Source organism: Polypterus senegalus, chromosome 3, assembly GCF_016835505.1.
Source record: "Polypterus senegalus isolate Bchr_013 chromosome 3, ASM1683550v1, whole genome shotgun sequence".
Lineage (NCBI taxonomy): Eukaryota > Metazoa > Chordata > Cladistia > Polypteriformes > Polypteridae > Polypterus > Polypterus senegalus.
The window spans coordinates 106,223,336-106,239,482 of NC_053156.1; the positions used below are offsets into that span (position 1 = coordinate 106,223,336).

General features: G+C 36.9%; 1 protein-coding gene and 1 long non-coding RNA gene across 2 annotated transcripts in view; one reads left to right on the forward strand and one right to left on the reverse strand.

Annotated features, from left to right (window-relative positions):
* Window positions 1–16,147, forward strand: part of sgk1 (serum/glucocorticoid regulated kinase 1) — a 189,580-nt gene that overhangs the window by 95,848 nt on the left and 77,585 nt on the right. The gene's annotated exons all lie outside the window — the stretch shown is intronic.
* LOC120525445 overlaps window positions 15,794–16,147 on the reverse strand; it is a 72,038-nt gene continuing 71,684 nt past the window's right edge. The window contains exon 6 of the long non-coding RNA XR_005632956.1: window positions 15,794–15,919. This is a non-coding gene — a long non-coding RNA (uncharacterized LOC120525445). The remainder of the gene's footprint in view (window positions 15,920–16,147) is intronic.

The window sequence follows — 16,147 nt, forward strand, 5'->3', positions numbered from 1 at the left end:
CCCTCATGATTCCAAATCTCACAATGAGTAGGTAGTCACAGTGCACTCCCATCACCCAGCATTGAGTCCAACATCCTTAGTGACTCAGTCCAGTGAGGCTGTGATGCACCTGGACAAAATCAAACAGGTTTGATGTTGTCTTATGTCGTAGAGGTGGGCTTGTGTGTGTGAGAACTGATAACTAACACAGGTTCACCTGGAACTACAATACATAAAATGCAGCAACTAGGAATAAGGAATGCAAGCGTTTTGGACCTTGCAGGGAGAAGAGAAGCTCATCCATCTGATGTCTCTTGTTTTACATACCAGGACAGTTCAGAAAAATTAAAAGAAAAAAAACTGGTCTAGTTCACAATGGTTTCTGCCTTGAAACCAATCTTGGTAAGCAAGCCTCCAGCCCCCTGTATTTTCTAGAATCTTATGTTATGTACAGTAAATGCTACAATGCTTTAAAAAATCATGGAGTAGGAATATAAAACAGAAAACACTTTATGGATTGAAGACAATCAGCTTCTTTTCACGAACACATTATTCATTAAAATGCTGCTCTAGCTTACTTGACAAACAACAATGGCATTTCTTGTGTTAGCTACTATAAAACCAAAAATGAACTCTAAATATGTCACTGGCTGAATCAACAATAAGGCATTCCATAAGAAGAACTTTTACAGTAAAGTGGCAAGAAAGAAGACTTTACAAAAAATACATAAATGACCACAAAGTATTTACAAACGTTTACCTAAGGAATGCTGCTGATGTTGATGATCTGCCTCCTCCCTGCTGTCATTTTATTTGGCTTACTATTTTGTCTTTGGCATGTCGGGTCAGAGTAGCATACAGAGGAGCTATGGTATACAGTTTCTAGAAAAATAATCAGTAATCTGTGTTTTTAAAAACCTGCACATACTTTCCATTTCCTGCTTTGAGGATCATCCGATAAATTGTTGCTGCTCAAAGATTCTGGGCAAATGTAGAATACTTTTGCAAACTCCCTTTGTCAGCTTCAAGCTTAATTGCTTCATAGACAAGGAAATGTTTAGTAACGCGATTAATTCTCTTGTGTCCGTGATGTACAGTGTTGCAAAACATTTTCACCCACATAACAGGAGGAGCTGGCTCACTTCAACAACTTGTCTTGTTATCTTTGACGGTTTCTTTACGTAAACTGACTGCTTACACAGTTAAAATATCAGAAGTATTATTCAGTACAAGATGGAACAGCAATTTGTTTTGTTACTTCAACATTTTATTAATATTACTTTTAAATACTGGCATTGGCCTCGACTATATGAAATATCCAGGATCTTCCATTGTATGAGTGGGTTTTTTCTCAGGTACGATTTCTTCTCATATCCCAAATACATAAAAGTTAGGTTGAGTGACAACATTAAGCGGGTATAACATATGTGTATATATGTTTGCCCTACAAAGGTTTGGGAACCTGTCCAGGATTGGTTGTGTTTTTCATTCTACTGGGATAAGCTCATAGATCTATGTTGAAATAAGGGGGTCCATAAAGTGAGTAAATCAATAGCAATTCTCGAGTATCAATAAAATCAAGCAGCTCAGTGGAAACACAACACTAAAATAATAGGAGCATAATTTCCAAGCTTATATTTGTAACTCAAGCTGACTCTTTGGCACAAATACAAGATGTAAAAAGAGAGAGCATTCCAGAACTCCAGGCTATATCAGTAACATATCAGCATTGTGAAGATCCACATGAATGTATACATAAACTCTATTTTTAGAAAGTCACTTCACATATTGGGCAAATTCCTAAGTACTGAAAAAAAGCAAATATTATACCACATAAAAGGGCAATTATAGGAATCATGGGAAAACTCAAGGAAGGTATTACAAAGAAAAAGACTGAGCCACACATGTCTATAGCAGGTGTATTAGCAGATAGTGAATATGGGTTCAGATGGGGAAGGTTATCTTTTACTATCTATCTATCTATCTATCTATCTATCTATCTATCTATCTATCTATCTATCTAATGCTAGAATTCTATTATGAAGCAACAAAAGTATATGATAACAGGGGTGCATATGATATTATTTATCTTGATTTTCAGAAGGCATTTTGTAAGGTGTCACATGAGAGGTTAGTGATCAAATTAATAGTGGGAGTTCAGGGTGTAGTGTGTAGATGAGTGTAAAATTGGCTATGATGCAAGGATCCTTATTAGAATTAAGTGAAGTTAAAAGTGTGTCCCTCAGGGGTGACTGCTGGGACATCTGCTATTTTTAACCTATATAAATGATCTGGATAGGACTATAAATAACAAGATGGTTAAGTTTGCAGATGTGGCCAAGTTAGGTGGAATGGCAGATAATGCTGACTCAGCTGCATCATTACAGAGGGATTTGAACAGTCTACAGGCTTGAGCAGATTAATGGTAGATAAGATTTAATGTAAGTATATGCAAGGTATTACATGTAAAAAGTAAAAATATTAGGTTTGAATACATGATGGGAGGTCTGAAATTTGAAAGAACCCCTTACGAGAAGGATCTGGGAGTCAATGTGGACTCATCACTATTTACATCCAGACAGTATTCAGAAGCTATTAAGAAGGCAAACAGAATGTTAGGTTATATAACGCAATGTGTAGAGGACAAGTCAAAAGAGGTTATGCTTATCCATTATGAAGCACTAGTGAAATCCTGTCTGGAATACTATATATACTTTTCCTCTCTAGTTTTTCGAAAAAGATATAGCAGCACAAGAGAAAGTCCAGAGAAGCTGGACTAGGCTGACTCCAAGACAGAGTGGAATCAGTTATAAGAAAGGATTAAAAGAGTTGAACCTTTTCAGTTTAAGCAAATGGAGATTAAGAAGTGACGTGACTGAAATCTTTAAAGTTATGAAAGGAAATAGTATAGTGGATGCAGACTGTTACTTTACATTTAGTTCAGCTGTGAATTTGTTGAAACTTTCACATCTAGCACAGGACATATGAACTATGTATTCATGGTTAAAAGGAATGTGCTAAAAGATTAAACTTTCAGGGGCCATTATTATAGGGGAATCCCTGATCTGCTCTTAATATAAAATGACACTTCATTCAAGAAACCAATGAGGCCAGTAAGTTAAAAGTGAATTTGGGACAAGGCTCACTGAAGGAAAGGTACAGGATAAAATCTGAGGTACATGACAATTCAGGTCTACATCAAAACTGTAATCAGTGTCATTCATTTAAAAAATATGCATCCATATGGAGTTTGTATGTTCAAGAATGAAAAATTGCTCGGTATAAACAGGTCAAATTTAGATAGATAGATAGATAGATAGATAGATAGATAGATAGATAGATAGATAGATAGATAGATAGATAGATAGATAGATAGATAGATAGATAGATAGATAGATAGATAGATAGATAGATAGAATTTTTATTTGTGGTGTTTGCTTTGCCTTGAGTTTAGAGAAATCACTGAACCTCCCTTAGGTTGCAATGTAGGGTCTTTGGATCAGGTGCAAAGGTAACAGAGACCAAATCTTAGTGTATTTTTCCCCCCATGTTTTTTGTACAACACAAACGTTTTGACCACACACAAAACAATGTATTCTCTATTAAGAAACACCCCACTGTTTTGTAGGTCCTATATATCCTGTGTTGTAATCAGCCCAGACACAGACAGATATCAAGACACCCAAGTCCAAAAACACACAGTTTTATTTCTCCTTTCAAGCAAATTGCACAATTCACCAACAATAAGCTCAGTCCCGTCTTTCTTTCTCTCTCTTCTCTGCCGCCTTCACTCCTCCACTTGCAAGCTCTGTCCTGCACCCGACTCTGGCTTCCTGAATGGAGTGAGATGGCCCCTTTTATGTTGCACCCGGATATACTCCAGGTGCTCCCTGATGATCTTCTTGCAGCACTTTCTCGTGTGCCGGAAGTGCTGCAGTTCAGGGCTCCGGGATCTTCCAGGTGCCCCCTGGTAGCAGCCATGGGCCCCAACCAGGTTTGAGCTTCCCAGCTCAAATCCCGTGGCCCCGGGAAGGTATTGTCTCTCTCATTCAACTTTTCACAATAATGTCAATCATTTGTCAATCTCTATAGTAACTGATTGCTTGGTGTTCAGTGCACTGTTTCTATATAAACTATAACACAATCAAGAAATATTTACATATGATATAAAAAAAAAAATTAAAATGTATAAGTACTAGTTATGAAGTTTATATAACAATGAAACAATATGACATAACACTGAATGACTGAATACTTACCTAACTGTAGCCATTTCTGAATTGTTTGGGTGTTCTTATGTAGAAAGTCTTATTGCCTTTAATCAGCACATAATATTGGCGTAGTATCGTCTTTACAACCTGAGCAATCAGGATTCCAGAACTTTCTGGATGACTGCCAGTGGAAGCAGATATAGCTCTTGTTCCATTTGCTCACCTGCTCCCATTAGGGGTTGCCACAGCGGATCATCTTCTTCCATATCTTTCTGTCCTCTGCATCTTCTACACCCATCACCTGCATGTCCTCTCCCACAATATTCATAAACCTTCTTCTAGGCTTTCCTCTTTTCCTCTTGCCTGGCATCTCTATCCTTAGCATCCTTCTCCCAATATGCCCAGCATCTCTCCTCTGCACATGTCTGAACTAACGCAATCTCGCCTCTCTAACTTTGTCTCCCAACCATCCAAGTTGAGCTGATCCTCTAATGTCCTCATCTCTAATCCTACCCATCCTCATCACACCCAGTGCAAATCTTAGCATCTTAAACTCTGCTACCTCCAAGTCTGTCTCCTGCTTTCTGGTCAGTGCCACCATCTCCAACTAATTGCTGATATGATGTATTGATGGACGCAGAATCTTATTTATCCTTGATCATACATTGGAACATGTAAGGGCGTAAAAAGTTTAGCAAATGAAACACTTCAGTCCATCCAGATTATTTGGTTAATATACAGTATGTTAAATGATCCCAATATCTCATCCTGATGTTTTTAAACATTGTCTACCTTCTGGCTTCATCTGCATGACTACGTAGTTCCACTTCTACTCCATCGATGTATTAAAGTGGGATGTGTTTCATTTTTAATTGAAGGGATTCTGATGGATCAGCTTTGTCACAGCTTTTTAGAATTCTGAAGAAATCACATAGGCAACTTGGTTCGAGACTAAGTTTTGATAGCCTTATACTGTCCGAGTAGGGCAAGTCTACTGGTCTTGGTCTGTTTTCTCTTCCTGTATTGATACTAAGACTACTATTTCTTTTTCATAGAACTACTGGTAATGCTCCAGATTTGGTCATACTAAAGGTTCTTTGTCTAGAATCACTTGATTTATATTCAGTAATTAAGTTGCCTTATTAATTGTTTATGTGCTCTCCCTGGATGATTATTAGTTGCGTCAAGGTAAACCCTCCGGCCTTTCAGAGTCTGGTTCCTGTTCCATTTTCTCCTTTGCACTTTTGCTTGTTTGTCTGCTTTTCTAGGTGTTTGTCCTTTTTTGAAGGTGGCCCAGGTCTTTTTAAAATGCACTAGCTGCTGCTTCTTCAGTGGTTCAAGTTTACTAACATTATGAAAATGTACGTCATCAATATGATTTTGACATAGTGACAGTATAACACACATACCTGATGGTCTCTGCTGATGATGAGGACTGGCAGAAAGGAAGGAGGCCTCCAGGCCGCTAGCTGGGAGCACATAATCACTAGCCAATAACAGTGTGACCGTGTTGCCAATGCTTAGTTTTTTGAAGCATTTTAGTATTTCTGTTAGTGTTGCACTTTTGAAGTTGCTTTCTTATTTTTATGTTATTTCTCAACTCCTTCTGTAGGGAATGAGGTACAACTTTGCTTTACCTGTAAGCGTCCATGCTGGTAACAGTGCCTTATAAAATAAAGATAAAAAGCTAATACAAGGCAATTCAGTAAAACGTTCAGTTACTACTCTCCTGTAACTCCATGTTTGTGCAATGAAGCCTGAAAGCAGGTCACTTTTTAGCACTAACAATTGAATGTTATTACAATATTACAATTTAAAATGAAAGTCTTAAAAATCTTCTTTTATTTTGATAGTCTGGAAATGTATGTCACAGATATCATATTTCTAAAGATAACATTTCAGAATGACCTAGATTTGTTGCCAAATACCTTGGCAGGCTTTGAAACCAGTTGAGTTAGTGGCCTTTGTTCATGTCAGCTATAAAATACTTTATTTAATGCTTTACATTACATTTTGGCACATCTTTACAATGCTGGCTCTGCCCGTGTGGTGTGACAGATACCTTTAGTACCTGCAGCACATTCCATGCAGACTTTGCACGCAGATGAACCAAGATGCAGCACAGCTAGTCACAGCATTAAGGAAGAGCTGAGGAAAAATATTTATGCTCCTCATTCAGCTTACAAAAGGAGCAAAGGACACGATGATGTGCAGGCATTTACTGACTTGTAACCCTCACGCTTCAGTTCAATGGTCAAATAACAAGAAGAATAAAGGTGTTATGTTGAATTCTTCTAAAAATTAACAGAACAATGGAGTAGTATTTGTTTACTTTCTGTTCTGTCAATGAGAAAAGGGACCAGAATGCTTACCATTGATAAAGTCATTGAAAATGACAAGACTTTGAAAGCAAAGAAACTAAATCTGTCAAAAAAATTGAAATCGGGAAAAGCAACGAAGCTCAATAATGCTTTAAATGAATCAAATGAACTTCCTAAGGTTCCCGAGATTTTAAACAAACTCAAAAATGGATTTTCTCATGAACAAGTGGCCTTCTTTTTTTTTTTTTTTAAAGTTCATACAATATGTAAATGTGATGCTCATTCTTATGCCGATGTCACATGTCAATGCCAGCTCAAACATTTCTAGCAATGACTGCTGAATCCTTAGTAAAATGAGTAAAATGAGTCACAATATTTGAACGTGGCCAAACAAAACTCAATAATGTATGAAATGACTCAAGGTCAAATTCCTGAATTTCTTTACATTTCACCCTAGTAAGAATGCTATAGTGAAGGAGTAAGCGTCTGTTTTTGCAAAGTGAGAACAATGTAAAAATGTGGAGCTCATATACTATGTTTGAACTGGACAGACAAAAAGTGCTTTCTGGAATGGAAGAGATGAACAGACATGTTTAAGAAAAGTAGTCAAGTGGAATCCAGAGTCTGTTACACTAACATCTGAGATTGTTACCAAAGCCAAAATGCTAGCCAAACTTGGAAGTGAAGACAAAACTAAAATACTTAAGCAAGAACATTTCCTTAGGTATATTGTATATTTGCTTGTGCTTAGTCTCTCACGAGTCTTACCAAATTCTTTACCCAGTTGCCAAAATGCCAGCAAATCACAAAACTTGCATATCATGTGTCTAGCAACCCATGCTGAATTGCAGAGAAAAAAAAAAACATCAAATGGTGGCAAGCAGGAAATCTAGAAAATAAAATGAAAAGACAGATAACACAAAAATGGAGACACAAAAACATTAACACCATTAACATTTAAAAACTTATTAAAGTAGCGCAAATAGGGTTCTAATGAATTCACACCAATATAAGAGTGCATGCTAATTTACATACTGATACATAGACAAACATCCTTAGCAAATAATGTGATAAAACAAGAAAATAGCAGTCATAAAGAGATACAATTCAAAACTTTAAAATGTGAATCAAACTAAAAAATTGTTTTGAATAACTGATAATCTAAAACAATGGTCTCAAGCTCTGGTCCTGGAGGGCTGCAGTGACTACAGGTTTTCATTCTAACCCTTTTCTTAATTACTGACCAATTTTTGCTCCTAATTAACTTCTTTTCCTTTCATTTTAGTTGACTTGTTTTTTAAGATTTGTTCCTTCAATTGCTTCATTTCTTTCCTTAAATGGCACCCAAACAGAAAGAAAATGTGAAGTGAGTGAGCCAACAGCAGACCAACTAAGTCAGGGCCTCAAACTCCTACCAATTTCATTCCAACCCGTTGCTTAATTAGGAGCTGATTCTTGTTGTTAATTAAACCCATTCTTCAATTATATGGCTTGTTGCTGCTCTCATTGTTCAATAACATACATTTCCAAAATTGCTAATTTTCTCTTTTCTAAGAGCACTGTTAAAATCTTTTGGGGATCTGAGCAGATCAGGATTCCTCAGACCTTCACCTTTCTTTATTTTCAGATATTGTATGATGGACACCGTTTGCTGATCATGTTTTGGTTAATTTTACTGTATGTCTCATTATTGTCTGGCTGCTAATTAAGGAAAAACAAATAAGGGGCATGAGTCTTCAAGAGCAAGTCAATTTAAATTAATTCAAAAGAAGTTCATTAGCAGCAAAACAGGTCACTAAATAAGAAAAGGGTTAGAATGAAAACCTGCAGCCACTGCAGCCCTCCAGGACCGAAGTTTGAGACCACTGATCGAAAATCAAATATATAAATATAAAATATAATATAAATACAATCGCAGTAAAACAATATTAAAGTTTATCTAAAACCTGACAAATGTATAAATTAGGAAAATTCCACAGCTATTCCATTGTACAGGTCATACCAGATTGTTTATTCAATGTTTTTTGTGTTTGGCCTTGGAGTCTCACCTGTGGCGCAAACTTTAAATCACATCTGTTTTTGAAAACTTTTTCATATCATCTGCAAATTTCCTTGTAATTTGTATCATTTGGAAGAAACATGCCACATTATATCTCAGATATAAAATTCCTCAAAGGTCATCTTACAAGGAGTATGCATGAAATCCCAATGACCTCATCAGCTGAACTGACTTTTCTAATCTTTTTAGCATACCTATAAAGACTCCAGGATACTGTTAAGCACTATTTTCACAACTGTAAGATCATTCAAAGTTGTCTTCCTACAACTCCAGAGCCCTGTGTCACCTACTTCATTAACTCTTTATTGATACCTTTTCTGTAAAGGTTCTTCAATCTTCGAATTGAAATCCAAACTGAACATTCCTCATGTCTCTGTGACACTGAAAAGACCTTCACTTACTCCTTTGACTCTACTGCTTGCTATCTTTACTGTTTCCAGATCTAATCTTTACATATACATATAATAGTTCCATCTTTTTACAACGCAGTATTACTTAATGAATAGAATACTGTACTATAGAAATCAGAGCTGTGGAGTGAAACAGGACTCCTGTGAAGTGTGCAGGAACCACATTTTTATCCCCAGGAGCAGCTCATGGTAAAGTAGTCAGGTATACAAAACAATACTCTTTACAAGAGCACAACGGTTTCAGGGACCCCATTTCCTCACACAACCGTCATCTTAAATAGAGCAGTGACATATTGGTAGAAACAGAACTTAATAAAAATGTATAAGCACAGCTACTTGAATACATACAGTAATTAATTGGAAGGCATGACAACAAATAACATCACAAACCATGTTTAGAATAACCATTTATATCTAATGTAATTAAAAACTCTCATAAGTGACTGTTCATTGTATTGTAAAACAAATTGATTTGTTCCATTCATCCATCCATCCATCCATCCAGCATTTATATTTTTCTGTGTCATATGATGATGTGTCATATTTACTGTATATAGTTGCAAAATCTGATGCTACCACTTAAATGATAAAATGTGTAGCTTTTGTGTTTAACATTAGTTATAAAAAGTGTTATTCTTGATAAATAACTAACTATAGAAGCCATAACATTTTGAATTTTTGTTTTTGTTCATAAATGAACATGTTACTGCATAGCAAATGTATGTTTACTCTAAAAAGCTTACTGTAGATGTTGCAATATGATTTATTTTATATTGTTTCATTACTTGCAGTGATAATGACATTTGCTGTATAATTCATCCATCCAATATCCAACCCGCTATATCCTAACTACAGGGTCACAGGGGTCTGCTGGAGCCAGTCCCAGCCAACACAGGGTGCAAGGCAAGAAACAAACCCCGGGCAGGGTGCCAGCCCACTGCAGGGCACAAACACACACACACACACAAACACTACTTAAAAAATACACCTTTTTATATTCATTTAAATATTATTAATTAACATTTATAAAATAGAATTTAATTTAAATTACAGTGCCTATAAAATGTGTTCACTCCCCCCAGAGGTTCTCATATTTTATTGTTATTGTTGAATCACAGCGGACTCTTTAATGTCAAAGTGAAAGCAGATCTCTACAACGTGATCAAAATTAATTAAAAATTTAAAAATACAAAATAATTGATCACTTTGACATTAACTTGTCTTTTTTTGATGATCAGTGTGTCAAAAAAGCCAAATTATATACACTGTAATTTAATGTCCTATAACAATAAAATGTGAAAAGCTCTAAGGATGTGAATACTTTTTATTGGCACTGACAATGTTATTAAAATAGGCAGCAGGATGGCACAAATGTCTCACACCTCCAGGATGCTGTCCATTCATTATCTCTGTACAGTCTCTTTATGCCCTCTTTTTGCCCTTGTCTCCAAGGGGTCTTTTTTGAGTTCTCCCATTTCTACACACATCTCAAAAATTTCTTGAAGATGGGCCCATAAGTAACAAAGACCGTTGGAAAGTTAAATATGGCAGCCGACAGTAGTGTCATACCACTGAAATAAGTACATACATTGGTTTCGGTTAGCGCAGGGAAGCCACCTACCAAATTTTGTGAAGATGGGGCCATAAATAAGAAAGTTCAACATGGTGGACATCGTCGACCGTTATGACCGTTACGTGTAGAATTAGCGATGTTGGAAAGTTCAATATGGCGGCCGACAGTGGTGTCATACCACCGAAATAAGTATGTACATCGGTTTTGGTTAGCGCAGGGAAGCCGCCTACCAAATTTCGTGAAGATGGGGCCATAAATAAGAAAGTTCAACATGGTGGACTTTGTCGACCGGTATGACCGTTACGTGTAGAATTTCGAAATGAAACCTGCTTAACTTTTGTAAGTAAGCTGTAAGGAATAAGCCTGCCAAATTTCAGCCTTCTACCTACATGGGAAGTTGGAGAATTAGTGATGAGTGAGCCTGTCAGTCAGTCAGTCAGTCAGTCAGTGAGGGCTTTGCCTTTTATTAGTATAGATTAGAAGAAAATACTAACCTAATCCATCTTGTATTATATTTATGCAGGATATTCCTCCCAGGAAAATATAGCCAGTCCATTAACCACAGTTCAAGTACAAACTTGAAATTATCCCTGCATTATGATTAAACTAGAATGATATTTTGAAGTCCTCTAATAGACTGGTCAGACCCCCGTGACCCTGTGTTCGGATTCAGTGGGTTGGAAAATGGATGGATGGATAATGGACTGGTGCTCAGCCCATGGTTGGTTCTTGTCTTCTTCTTCATACTGTCAGGATAGGCTAGATCCCCCTTCCAACTCTTAATCTGATTAAAAAAAGAATTTTACATTATATTCTTCTGTTTTCCATGTGACTATTGCACATTTCTCTTTCAGCTTTGGTTGGTCTCTCTTGAAGAATCTCACAATATACCAGCATGCTGTTGGTAGTTTGATTCAAAGCAGGAGTGCCTACAGTATGACTTTTGCATGTTCTTCATATGCTTCCACAGGTCTCCTCCTTGAAATCAGGTTTGTTCTTGCAGTTCAATGACATAAATCCAGACTGGCTAGTAACTAACTTCTAGAGCACACCCGTGTGCTGGTTTGTGCACAATCATAGATAAGTACATGTGTTGATGCCACAGTAGTATATGAAGTCACAAAAAGGGTAAAGCCCCCATCACACTATGTGACCTTTAGAGTAATTTTGACTCATAATCTTAGTAAGTTGTGGACAGCTGCAGTGGGTGCCTGGGAGTTTACTTTCATGCAGTATGATATGCCCAGATACTTAGTCATAATGTCTTTTAACTTACTATAGCAAAATCAATCCTGCAAATCATAGAAGAAGGTTCCGGGTGTATAATGACCACAAAAACAGAATAACTCAATCAAATCGACTAGAAGAAGAAGACTAGAGATGAACAATTGCAGCCTCTGCATTTGAAGGAAAATGAGTGTTTTAAACAAAGAAGCAGATTATGGAGCTTTGGAATCAGCACAAATACTATCTTTCCCTATTTCATTTTTGCCATGCCAGTACAGAAAGGAAAAATAAAGATGCTACACACTGAATGACTGCCAGAATATGTTCACCTCACAACATTTAAATGGGACAATAGGAAAATTGAAACTATACAGCAAAGTCATGAGAGAATCATGTCAACCATCATCCTCTGTAACTTCTAGACATGTAATCTGGCATTCTTAAAGCCACAACCTCTAACAACTGTAATTGTTAAATGTGATGTGTTCAAAGTCATGTAGTGTGACACCGGCCTAACAAGATGGAGGAATGTTTCACTAAATTATTGGAAACACCCAATTTTGGACTGGTGTATTTCAATTTGTTCCAGAAGATCAATTTCTTTTTATTCAGTTTTCGCAATTCATTTTTCTTTTTTCTTTTTATTTTTTATTTCAATTTACCCTTACTGCCAGATCTTTACGGTTAGGCTTCTTAAGGGCAGTAGTGCTGCCAAAAAGAAAGACAAACAAGAGCTGCTGCCAATACAGTGGGTTCTCAAGACCGCCTTTGTAGACTGGTTTATTCCATTTCCCTTCCATCGTTTTTAATTGCTTGTGAGGGAACAGCTGCATGCTGGTTTGCGAAGAAAGATTAGTAAAATATGAAGTGTACCCTGATTTAATTAAAATAGGTGGCTGAAACGAACAAAAAGTCAGTATAAATGTGTGTTGTGTATTTTGAGGCAATGAGCTACTAGATATGAAAGCTTTCTTCTCTTTCAAATGTTTTCTGTTGACATTTGCAATCAATGAGTAGTAGTAGTATTAAGATAACCCTTCTGTTCATTTTCAGGCCAGATTTTTCTTCCTTAGGGTCAGGGATGAAGAGGGTTCACTTATAGACAGTCACACATAACACAAAGCCAATTGCTGTTGGAAAATAAAACTAAAAATATATTATCTGAGCTGTTAAAACTCTGAGAAAATATGTAGGAACTTGGATACAACAAGCTTGGCTCAGACATTCAAAGTTGTGCCACGTACTGTGCCACAATGCCATTGTTATGAATAAAACAGAACATCTTTCTATAGAGAAATGGATGGACGCAGGGTGGTGCACGCTTAATTTGTTAAAATAGTAAAATTGTCATTGATAAACCTAGGAAAAAGCAGAAAAATAAAAATGGCATTATATCGGTGCAGCCTGTGACCTAAGATGTAAAAATATATCAGTTATATATACAAATATATCCATCCATTATCCAACCCGCTATATCCTAACTACAGGGTCACAGGGGTCTACTGGAGCCAATCCCAGCCAACACAGGGCACAAGGCAGGAAACAAACCCCGGGCAGGGTACCAGCCCACCGCAGGGCACACACACACACACCAAGCACACACTAGGGACAATTTAGAATCGCCAATGCACCTAACCTGCATGTCTTTGGACTGTGGGAGGAAACCCACACAGATACGGGGAGAACATGCAAACTCCACGCAGGGAGGACCCGGGAAGCAAACCCGGGTCTCTTAACTGCGAGGGGGCAGCGCTATCCACTGCACCACTGTGCTGCCCAATGTACAAATATAATACTATCAAAATAATACAGATGGGGAATGTGTTTATTACCTAGGGTGGTCTTCTACCTTGAACACATTGCTTTTACAATAGGCTTTGTAACCACTGCATAGGTTTTGCTGGCAGTCAGTACATGAATCTTCTTTCTTATGGATAGCATATTTCACAGCAAACATCTTGACAAATCTCTAAAGCAAAGAAAACAAAATGTAATTTAAAGCATCAGTAATTACATGATTAATAAAACCTAAAAAATAATCAAGTAACACTGTATAGCCTGAAAATGCCATAGAGTATTTATGCAATTTGTGCAGCTTTTTGAATTTGATAGCAGTGCAGTCTGTTAAGAAGCATACTACATATTTAAAGTTAAATGAATCAGGTCAGAATATTAAGCGGTCAATTGAACACATGCAATGACAAGTCTATTAATCCACCACTCTTTATCTTATATAGTGCCCTTCACAGAGTACTCCCATACGCATTTAGGAATGAATAGACCCCCTATATAGTCATCATCAGTACTAAAGACTAAAGACTGCCGTTCTTTCTTATATGCTGTAAGTGCCTTGTGCACGGGAAAGGCGCTATAGAAATACAATGTATTATTATTATTAAATCAGACATTTTCTAATTAATTAAAAAGGGGGAAGCAAATGTAAAATGCAACAAAAAAAACAAAAAAGATTTAAGCAGAGAGCTCTGTAGAGTAGAATCCAGTAGCTGAATAAGCGTTAATAGAGGGCAACATAGTAATCTCAAGGTCAGCATTAAAACTACAGTGAAAAGATCTAACGTCTATTAAAGGCCTATGCAGAGCAGGAAAGATGAAGGGCATTCCTGTAAGTTTTATATTCTTGCATCCTGTACCTTCCAGAAAATACACTCTCTTTTCAAGTAACACTTTGGAAAAGGAACTACCTAGGCACATCAATTAGTAGCTTACTGCTGTCTAATAAAATCTTAACAAATGCTTTAGGTCTTAATATAAAGCATCAATGACAACACATTAGCAAGCAGAAATTGTAGTGCTTGGATTAGTTACTCATTTACTGACAGTTAGCTAGTCCTTAAACCTCCTGTTAACCCAATGTCACATTCTGCAACTTTTTATCGTGGGGCATGTCAGACTTGACCCAGTGATGTCATATTCATGGAATGGCTTCAATATAAGTTGTTATTTAGAAGATGTGACCAGAGGTGTTTTTCAGAGGAGCCATACCCTTATGTGTGCAGACTTCTCAAACTAACTTACCTATCTAATAATACTTGCCTCTCTTTTGGTAATAACTAAAAGCTTAAACACCATTTGTGGCACAGATAATCAGTAATAACCCTGGAATGCTGATCTCAGTTTGCATCAGGTAATTGTGATACCCTCTGACGTTAACATCATCGATATCATAAAAAGTACAGCAAAACAGATTTAAATGCTAACTAAATGTTAGAGCTTCATAAATACCCACTGTGCAAAATGACATGTGTAAGCTGAAAGAGCAATATCTGAAATTTAGAATTGAGGTGAAAAAGGACAAGCCACGATAACAAGGAAAGAACACACTGACTACAAGCATTGCACAATTTGAACCCAAGACTAACCACTGTGTGTCTAGGTGTTTGCTGTACAGTATGAGTCCTGCAAAGAAGTATTAAAATTATTCTCTAAATACCTGTTCTTTCCACACCTGGTAACGGCATCATACTTCTGGCTTCTTTTCCAAAATGCATAAAGAGAACATGTAAGTCTTCTTTTGGGGCTTTTTTCAAATGTAACACCATCAGGAAGTCCTGCACAGTAGTCAGTTAAGCTCAAGATGCCACTCAGCCTCATTTTGATCAATGCAGTATCTTGTGTTCAGTGTATTCCCGATACTGATCTGCTTTTATTTTTCTTTTAATTACTGTGGCTACCTTTAAGGGAGTAAACAGCATTGAACTTTTCAAACCACTTTTGTCATCAATTTCTCAGACTTCAGAAAGCAATATTTTTCTAGATATGAAATTACATTGACAAGGGAAAATTGGAAAAAACTGCTTAAGAAGACAAATATGTGGGCTGTTATAAACATTTTAATAATAAATTACAGAGGGAAGCTTATTGCTTATTTTGCAAAACATATGTGACCCACTGGCCATCAATGCAGAAACACCACTAGACATACAGTAAGCATCTGCTTTTGGTATAACTTTTCAACATATGTGTGAATCTGTTTTGCCTAATACTCGCCTTTTGTGTAGAACAGAGACTTGATTACAGTTGCCATCTGAGGAAGTGTATTTCAATGCTGCTTTCCAAACAAATGTAACGGTCACCTTCAGACATCACATCTTGCCAGGATACTGTCATGCTTTCAGTTTCTGAAAAGAATACATGTTACTATTGTAATGAATGATGCACTCGTTTAAAGAGGTGACATTTTAGTATGAACAATGGTATAGACAGCCACCTCAAAAGTGGCATCACTCTAGGCACATCACCCTGTCTTTTGTAGACCTGTCTCCCCAAGCATGAGTGTAATGCAACACCTCTAAGTGACAATACACAACCCAACCTTTACAAAAGATTGGAAATGCAAAAGAAAGAAG